The 12,198-nt window shown below is 43.2% G+C and overlaps 1 protein-coding gene and 1 pseudogene across 2 annotated transcripts in view; one reads left to right on the top strand and one right to left on the bottom strand.

Annotated features, from left to right (window-relative positions):
* lsm3 (LSM3 homolog, U6 small nuclear RNA and mRNA degradation associated) overlaps positions 1-12,198 on the top strand; it is a 266,968-nt gene that overhangs the window by 284 nt on the left and 254,486 nt on the right. The window contains exon 1 of one of the 2 annotated variants that reach the window (XM_043707563.1): positions 3,367-3,582. The exons of the other annotated variant lie outside the window; for it this stretch is intronic. The gene's annotated coding sequence lies outside the window, so the exon portion shown is untranslated. Of the gene's footprint in view, positions 1-3,366; positions 3,583-12,198 lie in introns of those variants that run through there. 2 annotated transcript variants of the gene reach the window in all.
* LOC122559180 lies at positions 9,619-10,139 on the bottom strand (annotated as a pseudogene).

Below are 12,198 nucleotides of genomic sequence, written 5' to 3' on the forward strand. Positions count from 1 at the left end.
GAGGGGAGGGATTAGCAACAAATAGAGGAGCATGGGGGTAGGTGAGATGGAGGAGGCAAAGGCACTCAGGAGGTGGACTGGGGGTGGGGTGAGAGTGGGCGTGATACAGGGATTGTGGGCAACAGAATGTAGGAGAGCGTGGGAAAGGGAGTCAGATTTGCCTGTCCTCGGATGCTGCCTGAATTGCTGTGCTCTTCCAGCACCACTGATCCAGAGTATGAGTCCTGTCCAGGCTCTGTGATGGGAGTCGGTGAAAAAGAGAGGGGGAATAATGCAGTTTGTATAGTTAGAGTCAGAGGTGTACAGAACGGAAACAGATCCTTCGGTCAAACCTGTCCATGCCGACCGGATATCCCAACCCAATCTAGTCCCACCTGCCAGCACCCGGCCCATATCCCTCCAAATCCTTCCTATTCATATACCCATCCAAATGCCTCTTAAATGTTGCAAATGTACCAGCCTCCACCACATCCTGTGGTAGCTCATTCAATACATGTACCACCCTCTGCGTGAAAAAGTTGCCCCTTAGGTCTCTTTTATATCTTTCCCCTCTCACCCTAAACCTATGCCCTCTAGTTCTGGACTTCCCAACCCTAGGGAAAAGACTTTGCCTGTTTATCCTATCCATGGAGTTTAATTCAGATAAATGTGAAGTGCTGCATTTTGGGAAAGCAAATCTTAGCAGGACTTATACACTTAATGGTAAGGTCCTCATAATTTTGTTAACCTCTATAAGGTCACTCCTCAGCCTCCGACGCTCCAGGGAAAACAGCCCCAGCCTGTTCAGCCTCTCCCTGTAGCTCAAATCCTCCAACCCTGGCAACATTCTTGTAAATCTTTTCTGGACCCTTTCAAGTTTCACAACACCTTTCCGATAAGAAGCAGACCAGAATTACACGCAATATTCCAATAGTGGCCGAACCAATGTCCCGTACAGTCGCAACATGACCTCCCAACTCCTGTACTCAATACTCTGACCAATAAAGGAAAGCATACCAAATGTCTTCTTCACTATCCTATCTACCTGCGACTCCACTTTCAAGGACCTATGAGCCTGCACTCCAAGGTCTCTTTATTCAGCAACACTCCCCAGGACCTTACCATTAAGTGTTTAAGTCCTGCTAAGATTTGCTTTCCCAAAATGCAGCACCTCACATTTATCTGAATTAAACTCCATCTGCCACTTCTCAGCCCATTGGCCAAACTGGTCCAGATCCTGTTGTAATCTGTGGTAACCCTCTTTGATGTCCACTACACCTCCAATTTTGGTGTCATCTGCAACCTTGCTATCTGTACCTCTTATGCTCGCATCCAAATCATTTGTGTAAATGACAAAAAGTAGAGGACCCAGCACTGATCCTTGTGTCACTCCACTGGTCACAGACCTCCAGTCTGAAAAACAACCCTCTACCTTTGAGCCAGTTCTGTATCCAAATGGCTCGTTCTCCCTGTATTCCATGACATCTAACCTTGCTAATCAGTCTCTCATGGGGAACCTTGTCGAACGCCTTACTGAAGTCCATATAGATCACATCTACTGCTCTGCCCTCATCAATCTTCTTTGTTACTTCTTCAAAAAACTCAATCAAGTTTGTGAGACATGATTTCCCACGTACAAAGCCATGTTGACTATCCCTGATCAGCCCTTGCCTTTCCAAATACACGTACATCCTGTCCCTCAGGATTCCCTCCAACAACGTACCCACCACCGACGTGAGGCTCACTGGTCTATAGTTCCCTGGCTTGTCTTTACCGCCCTTCTTAAACAGTGGCACCACGTTTGCCAACCTCCAGTCTTCCGGCACCTCACCTGTGACTATTGATGATACAAATATCTCAGTAAGAGGCCCAGCAATCACTTCTCTAGCTTCCCACAGAGTTCTTGGGTGCACCTGATCAGGTCCTGGGGATTTATCCACCTTTAACCGTTTCAAGACATCCAGCATTTCCTCTTCTGTGATCTGGACATTTTGCAAGATGTCACCATCTATTTCCCTATAGTCTATATCTTCCATATCCTTTTCCACAGTAAATACTGATGCAAAATATTCATTTAGTATCTCCCCCATTTTCTGTGGCTCTGGGTAGTGTTCTCTGGTGATGAGACAGTTGCATGCAGGGCACTGAGCAATTTGATAGAGCTGTGGACAATCAGGTTCCTGGGTTCAAATGGATGCTTGATTGTGAAAGGGTTCCATTAGATTGGATAATAGCAAATATAACTTCTCTATCTAAGAAGGGAGGGAGACAGGAAACTCAGCTTAGTGGTTATAACTGAGCATTTCGAACAGCTCAAGATAATTGGAAAGAGTAAGCATGACCTTCTGAAAGAGAAGTCACATTGACAAGTTTATTGAAGTTTTTGGGAATGAAGGGGCGCTCTCTGATGTACTGGACTTGAATACCCAGAAGATATTTTGACAAGGTTTCATGGAAAAGTTTATTGTGTAAAGTAGGAGATCATGGTGTAAATTATAACATACTAGCGCAAAGAAAGTTGGCTGGAAGAAAAAAGAGTTTGCAGATATCTTAATCAACCTGCTCACAATGTTATGACATGATGCAATAAAACCTAGACAGTATCCAGGCTTGGACTGAAAAGTGGCACATTTGCACAATACAACCTCCACCCACGAGGCTTCCAGCTCTACTCCTGATAAAAGTCTTCGGCCTAAAATGTCGGTTCTCCTCCTTGGATGCTGCCTTACCTGCTGTGCTTTTCCAGCAATGCCAGGCTATGCCATCTCCTATAACAGAGAAACTAAGCAATGCATCCGGTGGCGTTGCCATTGCTGAATCCCCTACTCTCAACATGCTGGGGTTACCATTGACCAGAAACTCAACTGGATTTGCCAAATAAGTTCAGTTGTGGCACACGGCACTGTCCCTATCTCTGCCTCTGGGTTCAAGTCCTACCTGCTCCTGGGGTATGTAATACTATCTCGGGTTGATTAGAAAATATATACAAATACTGTGGCTACAAGATAGGTCAGAGTCTAGGAACACAGCAGTGAGTAACTGTCCTAACTCCTCAAAACCTGTCCACCGTCTACAAGGCAAAAGGCAGGAGTGTAATGGAATTCTCCCCACTTGCCTGGATGAGTGCAGCTCCAACAACATGCAAAAAGCTTGACACCATCCAGGACAAAGCCAGCCTGCTTGATTGGCACCACATCCACAAATGTCCATTCAATCCACCACTGACACAGCAATGTGTACCATCTGCAAGATAGACTGCAAGTATTCATCGAAGATCCTCAGACATAATCTTGCAAACCCACGACCTCTTCACAGCTGGAAGGACAAAGGCAGCAGATACATGGGGACATCACCATCTGCAAGTTCACCTCCAAGCCACTGATTGGAAGAATATTGTTATTCCTTCAGTGTCACTGAGTCAAAATCCTAGAACTTCCATCCCTGACGGTATTGTGGGTGCACCTACAGCAGATGGACTGCAGTGATTTAAGAAGGCAGCTCACCTTCACCACCTCAAAGGAAACCTGGTGCAGGCAATAAATGCTGGCTCAGCCAGTAATGCCCAGATCCAACTGGTAAATTTAGAAAGAATCTCTGGAGCAGGTGAGATGTGGATCTGGTCCTTTTGGTCCACAATAAAAGACATTACCACATTGTGATAAGAACCCTTCAAAAGTTTAGAAAAATGGGTCTTGTTTGGGAGGATGAGATAATGAGTAGTGTCCCACTGGAATCTATGGGACCACAACATTTTATAATTTAAATCAGTGACTTTGATGTGTGGATTGACCTTATGGTAACTATATTTGCAGATGACACAAAGATTGGTAGGAAAACTCTTTCCAATACTGCATGTAATATCTTAGATTAGATTAGATTCCCTACGGTGTGGGAACAGGTCCTTTGGCCCAACCAGTCCACACCGACCCTCCGAAGAGTAACCCACCCAGACCCATTTCCCGCTGACTAGTGCACCTAACACTATGGGCAATTTAACACGACCAATTCACCTGACCTGTACATCTTATTAGTGCCTGTTCATTTTAGCAAGATTATGTTTTTATATTCCATTCCCTTTGAAATAAAGGCCAGCAATCTATTAGTTTTCCTAATGAGCTGCTACGCTTGGATGTTTGATCTTTGTGATTTGTGCTTCTGAGAGTTGAGAGATTTTGGAATTTGCTGACAGAGGAAATGTTGGACATGGTATCATTGAATATTTTTAATTGGTTCGTAGATAATATTCCTGCCAGGCAGGAGAGTCAAAGTTTATTGGAAGCAAATGTGAATGTGGAAACAGATCATCTATGACGTTATTGAATGATGAAGCAGGCTTGAAGGGATGTGGGCTTCACTGGCTGGGCCAGCATTTGATTGCCCATCCCTTGCTTTTGAGAAGATAGCGATACGTTTGGAAGGTACTTTTGAATGAATCTTAGTGAATTTTTGCAGTGCATCTTCTAGATAGTACATATTGCAGCTCCTGAAATAGTGACAAAAAGCTTCTGCGAGAGAATGTGAAACATAAATATGAATGAGAATGACTGAAGGTTCAAAAGGGAGGACAACCTTTCTGCAATCAGGCAGTGTTGTTGAATTCTTGGGGGAAAGAAAATGAAAACTGTAGCTGAGGATGAACTACAACATGTTGAGACTTGTGAAATGGTGGTCATATGGGCAGAATACAGCTGAAAGACCTGAAGATAAGGAGTTGTTTAATGGGCTGACATGCAAGACAGTATCTCCAGAATGAAAAAAACAACAACACAGGAACAGACCCTTTGGCCTACCAAGACTGTGCAAACACATGATAGAACATGTGGAAGGAGGAACAGGAATGCAGAGTACTGGGTGAATGGTAGTGGAGATGAGCAGAGAGATCTCTGTGTCCATGTACATAGATCCCTCAAAGCCGCCACCCAGGTTGACAGGGTTGTGACGAAGGCATATGGTGTGTTAGCGTTTATTAGTAGAGGGATCGAGTTTTTACATTTAAAATTTTAAGCTGAGTCTCCTTGTGCTAGCCATCACGATTTGAGGAAGAAGGATCTCACTGTCAACCCTATCTAACCCTCTGATTATCTTGTATGTCTTGCTTAAGTCACTGCTTAACTTTCTTCTCTCTAACAAAAACAGTCTCAAGTCCCTCAGCCTTTCCTCATAAGACCTTCCCTCCATATCAGGCAACATCCAGGTAAATCTCCTGTGCACCCTTTCCACATCCTTCCTATAATACAGAACTGTATGCAATACACCAAGTGTGGCCGTACCAGAGTTTTGTACAGTTGCAGCATGACCTCGTGGCTCAGAAACTCAATCCTTCTACCAATAAAATCTAATACACTGTAAGCTGCCTTAACAATGCTATCAATGTAGGTGGCAGCTTTCAGGGATCTATGCATGTGGACACATATCTCTCTGCTCATCTACACTACCAAGAATCTTACCATTAGCCCAGAACTCTGCATTCCTGTTGCTCCTTCCAAAGTGAATCACTTTTCTGCATTAAACTCCATTTGCCCCATATCAGCCCAGCTCTGCAGTTTATTTATGTCCCTCTGTAACCTGCAACATCCTTCTGCACTGTCCACAATTACACTGTTTACAACGTTATTCTCATCCGCAAGTTTACTAACCAATCCTTCTATGCCCTCATCCAGGTCATTTACAAAATGACCAATAGCAGTGGCTCCAAAACAGATCCTTGCAGTACACCACTAGTAACTGAACTCCAGAATGAACATTCCCATCAACCACCACTCTGTCTTCTTTCAGCTAACCATTTTCTGATCCAAACCACTAAATCACCCTCAATCCCATGCCGCTGTGTTTTCTGTAAGTGCATACTGGGGGGAACCTTATCGGACCTCTTGCTGAGATATTTGTATCATTGATAGTCACAGGCGAGGTGCCAGAAGACTGGAGGTTGGCTAACGTGATGCCACTGTTTAAGAATGGTGGTAAGGACAAGCCAGGAAACTATAGACCAGTGAGCCTGACCTTGGTGGTGGGCAAGTTGTTGGAAGGAATCCTGAGGGATGGGATGTACATGTATTTGGAAAGGCAAGGATTGAGTAGGGATAGTCAGCATGGCTTTGTGGGTGGGAAATCATGTCTCACAAACTTGATTGAGTTTTTTGAGGAAGTAACAGAGGATTGATGAGGGCAGAGCAGTAGATGTGATCTATATGGACTTCAGTAAGGCGTTCAACAAGGTTCCCCATGGGAGACTATTGAGAAAGGTTAGATCTCATGGAATACAGGGAGAACTAGCCATTTGGATACAGAAATAGCTCAAAGGTAGAAGACGGAGGGTTGTTTTTCAGACTGGAGGCCTGTGACCAGTGGAGTGCCGCAAGGATCGGTGCTGGGTCTTCTATTTTTTGTCATTTACATAAATGATTTGGATGCGAGCATAAGAGGTACAGTTAGTAAATTTGCAGTTGACACCAAAATTGGAAGTGTAGTGGACATCGAAGAGGGTTACCTCAGATTACAACAGGATCTTGACCAGATGGGTCAATGGGCTGAGAAGTGACAGATGGAGTTTAATTCAGATAAATGCGAGGTGCTGCATTTTGGGAAAGCAAATCTTATCAGGACTTATACACTTAATGGTAAGGTCCTGGGGAGTGTTGCTGAACAAAGAGACCTTGGAGTGCAGGTTCATAGGTCCTTGAAAGTGGAGTCGCAGGTAGATAGGATAGTGAAGAAGGCGTTTGGTATGCTTTCCTTTATTGGTCAGAGTATTGAGTACAGGAGTTGGGAGGTCATGTTGTGGCTGTACAGGACATTGGTTAGGCCACTGTTGGAAGATTGCGTGCAATTCTGATCATCTTCCTATCGGAAAGATGTTGTGAAACTTAAAAGGGTTCAGAAAAGATTTACAAGAATGTTGCCAGGGTTGGAGGATTTGAGCTGTAGGGAGAGGCTGAACAGGCTGGGGCTGTTTTCCCTGGAGCATCGGAGGCTGAGGGGTGACCTTATAGAGGTTTACAAAATTGAGGGGCATGGATAGGGTAAATAGGCAAAGTCTTTTCCCTGGAGTCGGGGAGTCCAGAACTAGAGGATATAGGTTTAGGGTGAGAGGGGAAAGATATAAAAGAGACCTAAGGGGCAACATTTTCACACACCTCTGCTATCTCTTCGGTCTCCACGCACAACTTCCCACTACTGTCCTTGATTGGTCCTACTCTTGCTCTAGTCATTATTTATCCCTGATATACCTATGGAAGGCCTTAAGGTTTTCCTTGATCCTATCTGCTAACGCCTTCTCATGTCCCCTCCTGGCTCTTCTTAGCTCTCTCCTTGTGTCTTTCCTGGCTAACTTGTAACACTCAAGTGCCCTAACTGAGCCTTCACATCTCATCCTTACATTAGCCTCCTTCTTCCTGTTGACAAGAGATTCATCTTCTTTAGTAAGCCATGGTTTCCTCACTTGACCACTTCCTCCCTGATGCCCTTCTAAACTGAAAACGTCTTGCCTCTTTGTGGTTCATATTCCTCTATTCCCTAACTATTCGTGTATCTGTCAAGATGCCTCTTAAACATAAATCTGTTATAGTCTTCTCTTGTCTATCCATGCCAGTGTATAACCTCTGCATGTTTTCTCCCACCATTTATCATTGTACCTCTATGTCATTTCATTGCTTTCTCCCATATGCTTATCTAATGTCCACTTAAATACATCCACATTAAGCACTGCATGTGGAAGAACATTCCACATTGTCGCCATTCTCTGGATAAAGGTGTTTCTCCTTAATTTTCTGTTCAATTTCTGAGTGACTACCTATACAATATGAGTTGTTATTTTGGTCTTCCACTAGTGGAAATATTTTGTCTACTTCTACCCTCCCATGGAAACATAGAAAATAGGAGCAGGAGTGGGCCATTCAGTCTCTTGACTCTGCACTGCCATTCAAAATGATCATGGCTGATCATCCAACTCAGTGCTCTTTCCCACTGTCTCCCCTTGCCATTTGAGCTCTTAGCTCCTTCTTGAAATCTTAGAATGTTTAAGCTTTGACTGATTCTGTGATAGCATATTCCACAGGCTCAGCATTCTCTGGGTTGAGAAACCATTCCTCATCTCAGTCCTAAACGGCATACCTATATCCTTCAACTGTGACCCATGGCTCTGGACTCCCCATCAAGTGTATCCTTCCTGTACCTACCCAACCTACTGCTCGAATGGTCTCCTATCCTGTAATGTATGATTGCATAATGTGTTTCTGTTCCCCAAATTGTCTGTGCTGTCTCACAGCTTACCTATGTTCCTTGTTATTCCCTCTCCAATCTCAAACAGGGGAGATGAAATCATTGTATGATTTCAAGCAGTTGGGATAAAGGGATCAAAGGATATGGTGGAAAAGCAGGAATAGACTTGGATGAGTTGGATGATCAGCCATGATTATATTGAATAGCAGCGCAGACTCCAAGGGCTGAATGGCCTCCTCTTATTTTCTGGTTTTCTCTGTTATGCTGGCTGTCTGTAATGACTTGTCCTCTTTATCCCATTTCTCCATAAATCTGTCCAGATTTTCTCATGGATTCTTATTTGAGTATCAGCATGTCCTAACATTGCCCTGCACAAAAATAAACTTTGCCTTGTTTTAGTAAGTTTATCTCCTTCAGTGATTAACACACCAACCAGTGGAAATAACTTTCCCTTCATCATCATTTGTCAAAGCTCAAGCACATGAATTCTGTGAATATCAGGCAGCAGCTGAAACAGATAGAAAACTGGAGATGAGACCACAGCCAGATCAGTCATGTTCTTCCTGATGCAGACTTGAAGGGTAGAATGGTATACTTATCCTAAAGCCTCTGTTTCTTTCACACGTCATACTTCAATTTGACTATTGCTGTTTTCTAACAAACCTGCTCAGGCAGGTTATTACATGCCTCAGCAGCAGGTGAGACTTGAAGCTTGGGTTCCTGGATCAGAGAAGAGGACAGGACTGTAAGAAGTAGAAATAGGAGTAGGCCATTTAGCTCCTTGAGCCTGCTCCACCATTCAGTAGGATCATGGCTGATCTGACATTTCTGCTTTTCTCCATAATTTTTAATTCCTCTACTGCTGGACCACTGTCACTGCACCACAAGATCCCTTGTTTTGACATTTTTTAATGCACATCATTTATTGACTACTGCAGTTTTGTTTTGGTGAAAATCAGCCTGAACAGAGATATTATTCACTTCTGAAGCAGGTGGGACTTCACTCTGGATCTCCAGGCTCAGAAGCAGTGACACTATCACTGTGATAGAAGGGTCGCCTGACTATTCAGTCTTACTACCCTGAAGTGATCTTGTACACAGTTTAGCAGGTGTTTTCCCACCGCTAATTCATCCATGGTATTTTTCATCCCATGTTTCCAGTTAATCAAATTATGTGCCATGCCTGCAGACTACCAAAGATGAAGGGGAAGGGACTAAACAAAATGGAGTTGAAAGGAGAAGATAAGTATTTCATACCTGACAGCCAACCTTTCACTTAAAGCATCAAGAGTATTGGTGGCAATGCATGCTCCCTCACCAAGGACATCCAGGCACAATGCAAACATGGAAGAGGGGCGAACATGATCCCCTCCACTGCCACGACTCATCCTTATGGATATTTTCTAATCAATAGATGTTGTTGCACCGGAGCAGGTGGGGCTCAAACCTGGGCCTCCTGCCTTAGAAGTAGAAACACTACTCTGTCTTACTTTTTATTTCTTTTTATTATCTGTAAGTGATACCCCACACAATTGGCAGCTTTTTTCCCCACCACCAAATCACCTGTGGTATTTTTCATCTATTATCTTTATTTTATATGTTCAAATAAAATGTATTCTTCCATTGGAAAAACACATCAAAGTTGTGTGTTGAATAGATGCATCTGATATGTCCATACTTGAAAACAGGGCAACATGCAGATTCTCAATCTGTCTTTTTCAATAGCAATCATTTCAGAATAGTGTCTTTGTTAGCTTCAGCAACTGTTTTGCAATGAGCTCAAACTGCTCTCATTTCTGTTTTTCTTCAGCCTCAGTTCTGCTCCCCTATTCAGCAATAGGCTTTAGATAATTGTTTCACAGCTTAATGATAGAGATGCCAACCAGCAATGCTGCGTAGCTAGTCACCTTGCTGAAAGGTGAGATCCACACTGGAGGCAAGTGTCAGCAAGTCCTCACTGGGACACAGCTTTTTTTTAATGTTTAGAAGTAATGTTACACACAATTATTTTCCCCATGACCAAATCAGCCATGGTTTTTTTAATCTATTGACCACCACCAATAATTCACCCATGTTTTCCCATCAGTTAATTTATATGCAAAGCTGAAAAGGGCAAGGAAGGCAGCTCTTATTTGTTCTAATCAACCTGTTCAGCGATGTTATTACGCACCTCTGGAGCAGTTGAGACCTGAACCTGGATCTCCTGGCAAAGAGGGAGAGACACTACCACTGCACCACAAGAGCTCTTGATTTGATGTGCTTTTTCCTTTTATTTTCTTTTTGTATCCTGAAGTTTTCTTCCCAAAACCAAATCACACTTGTTTTTTCCATCTATTAAACACCACCAGTAAATCACCCGTGTATTCTAATTGATTAATTTACATGCATAGCCTCATTAAGGGCATTGATTTGACTTGTCAGTCACTCTTCAAATGCAGTACAGGTGACTTCAATAATTAAACATTTCAGGTGGCACCTGGCCTAGGCACTGCATTGTGTGACTGACCTCAGAACGTTTTAGTTGACATTGTAACTGCAGTGATATCAGTTACCACATTACTATTCATTCCAGCAAGCTGGGTAAGAGGTCACTGCTGGATATGATACTTCCTGAGTGAGAATGACATTGGCTGCTTTGAATGTCACAACACCACATCAGTTGAAATAACTCGAGGAGATCTGTAAGTGGGTTTGAGAGAGTGAATATCCTGGTAGTGTGTGCACACATATTTCATTCAGCTTTGCCTCTTGGTGTGTTGCTGTAGATTAAAATGTTATACCAGCAAGTGGAGCTTCGATAAACACCCAGGAGACTGTAACCAAGATATCACAGAATTTCTGTGTATTCATTTAGTTCATTTAGGTAGCACTTTGTCACATGCCAATAAAGTCTTGGCATTAAAAGCTCTTATGCGAATGGATCTGGTAGCAGTCTATTAACAGGCGTGGGAAGATAAACCATTCAATTTGTATCTGTAAAATTCTTGCCCCACCAGAGTATGTCAGTTGTATATGGGGAATTTTCCAGACAAACAATGCAGCTTGCAGAGTGTTTCACTTGGTATATTTTTTAATAAAGAGTGGGTTAGCAGAGCTATGTTTTGGATGTAGGTTTGCTCACTGAGCTAGAAGGTTTGTTTTCAGACATTTCGTCACCGTACTAGGTACTAGGAATCTTGATGGCTAGTTACCAGGATACATGAACATGAACATCAACTAGCCATAAAAAGACATGACCCACTTTCACTACCTTACATATGAGGAAGGACACCACTTCGACTGGGACAACACATCCATCCTTGGACAAGCCAAACAGAGACATGCACGAGAATTCCTAGAAGCATGGCATTCCAACCGGAACTCTATTAACAAACACATTGACTTGGATCCCATTTACCACCCCCTGAGAAAAAGAACAGGAAATGATATCACCACAGGAAATGACATCACCAACCCAAGGAAACCCAACACACACATAAAAAGCAGGCCATAACACCAGTGCTTCATCTGGAGGCTCACTGAAGATGTTATCTTGTAGGATGACGAAACGTCTGAAAACGAACTTTCCAGCTCAGCGAGAAAACCTACATCCAGAACCTCAACCTGAGCTACAAATCTTCTGAAAACGTGCTAAGAGCTATGTTTTCCTAAAGTGTAGTCAGCACATCATGCATCCTGCCAATATGGGTGATGTATTATATTCTGAACAGCAGAAAAGCCAGTCACATGGACTGATATCAAACTGATTTTTCTCCTGCCTAGCTCTCTCACCCACTCCCCAGTACTGTCTCTTAAAGATGCTGTGATTTGAGTTAGAATTACTGGCAGTCTCATCAAGCTGTCTCAACTCCATTTTTTCAATTGTAAACCTTCTACTCAGTAGGCATTTTATGGTTCACGGAAGGCATGTGTTGGTGATAGGAATGGAGTCACATCCAAGACTGACCCAACTCTGGTTAAATATTCAGTACAGACTTGCCTGCAGGAATTGTGATTCCAAAG

The sequence above is a fragment of the Chiloscyllium plagiosum genome, chromosome 18 (assembly GCF_004010195.1).
Source record: "Chiloscyllium plagiosum isolate BGI_BamShark_2017 chromosome 18, ASM401019v2, whole genome shotgun sequence".
In the NCBI taxonomy this organism is placed as follows: domain Eukaryota; kingdom Metazoa; phylum Chordata; class Chondrichthyes; order Orectolobiformes; family Hemiscylliidae; genus Chiloscyllium; species Chiloscyllium plagiosum.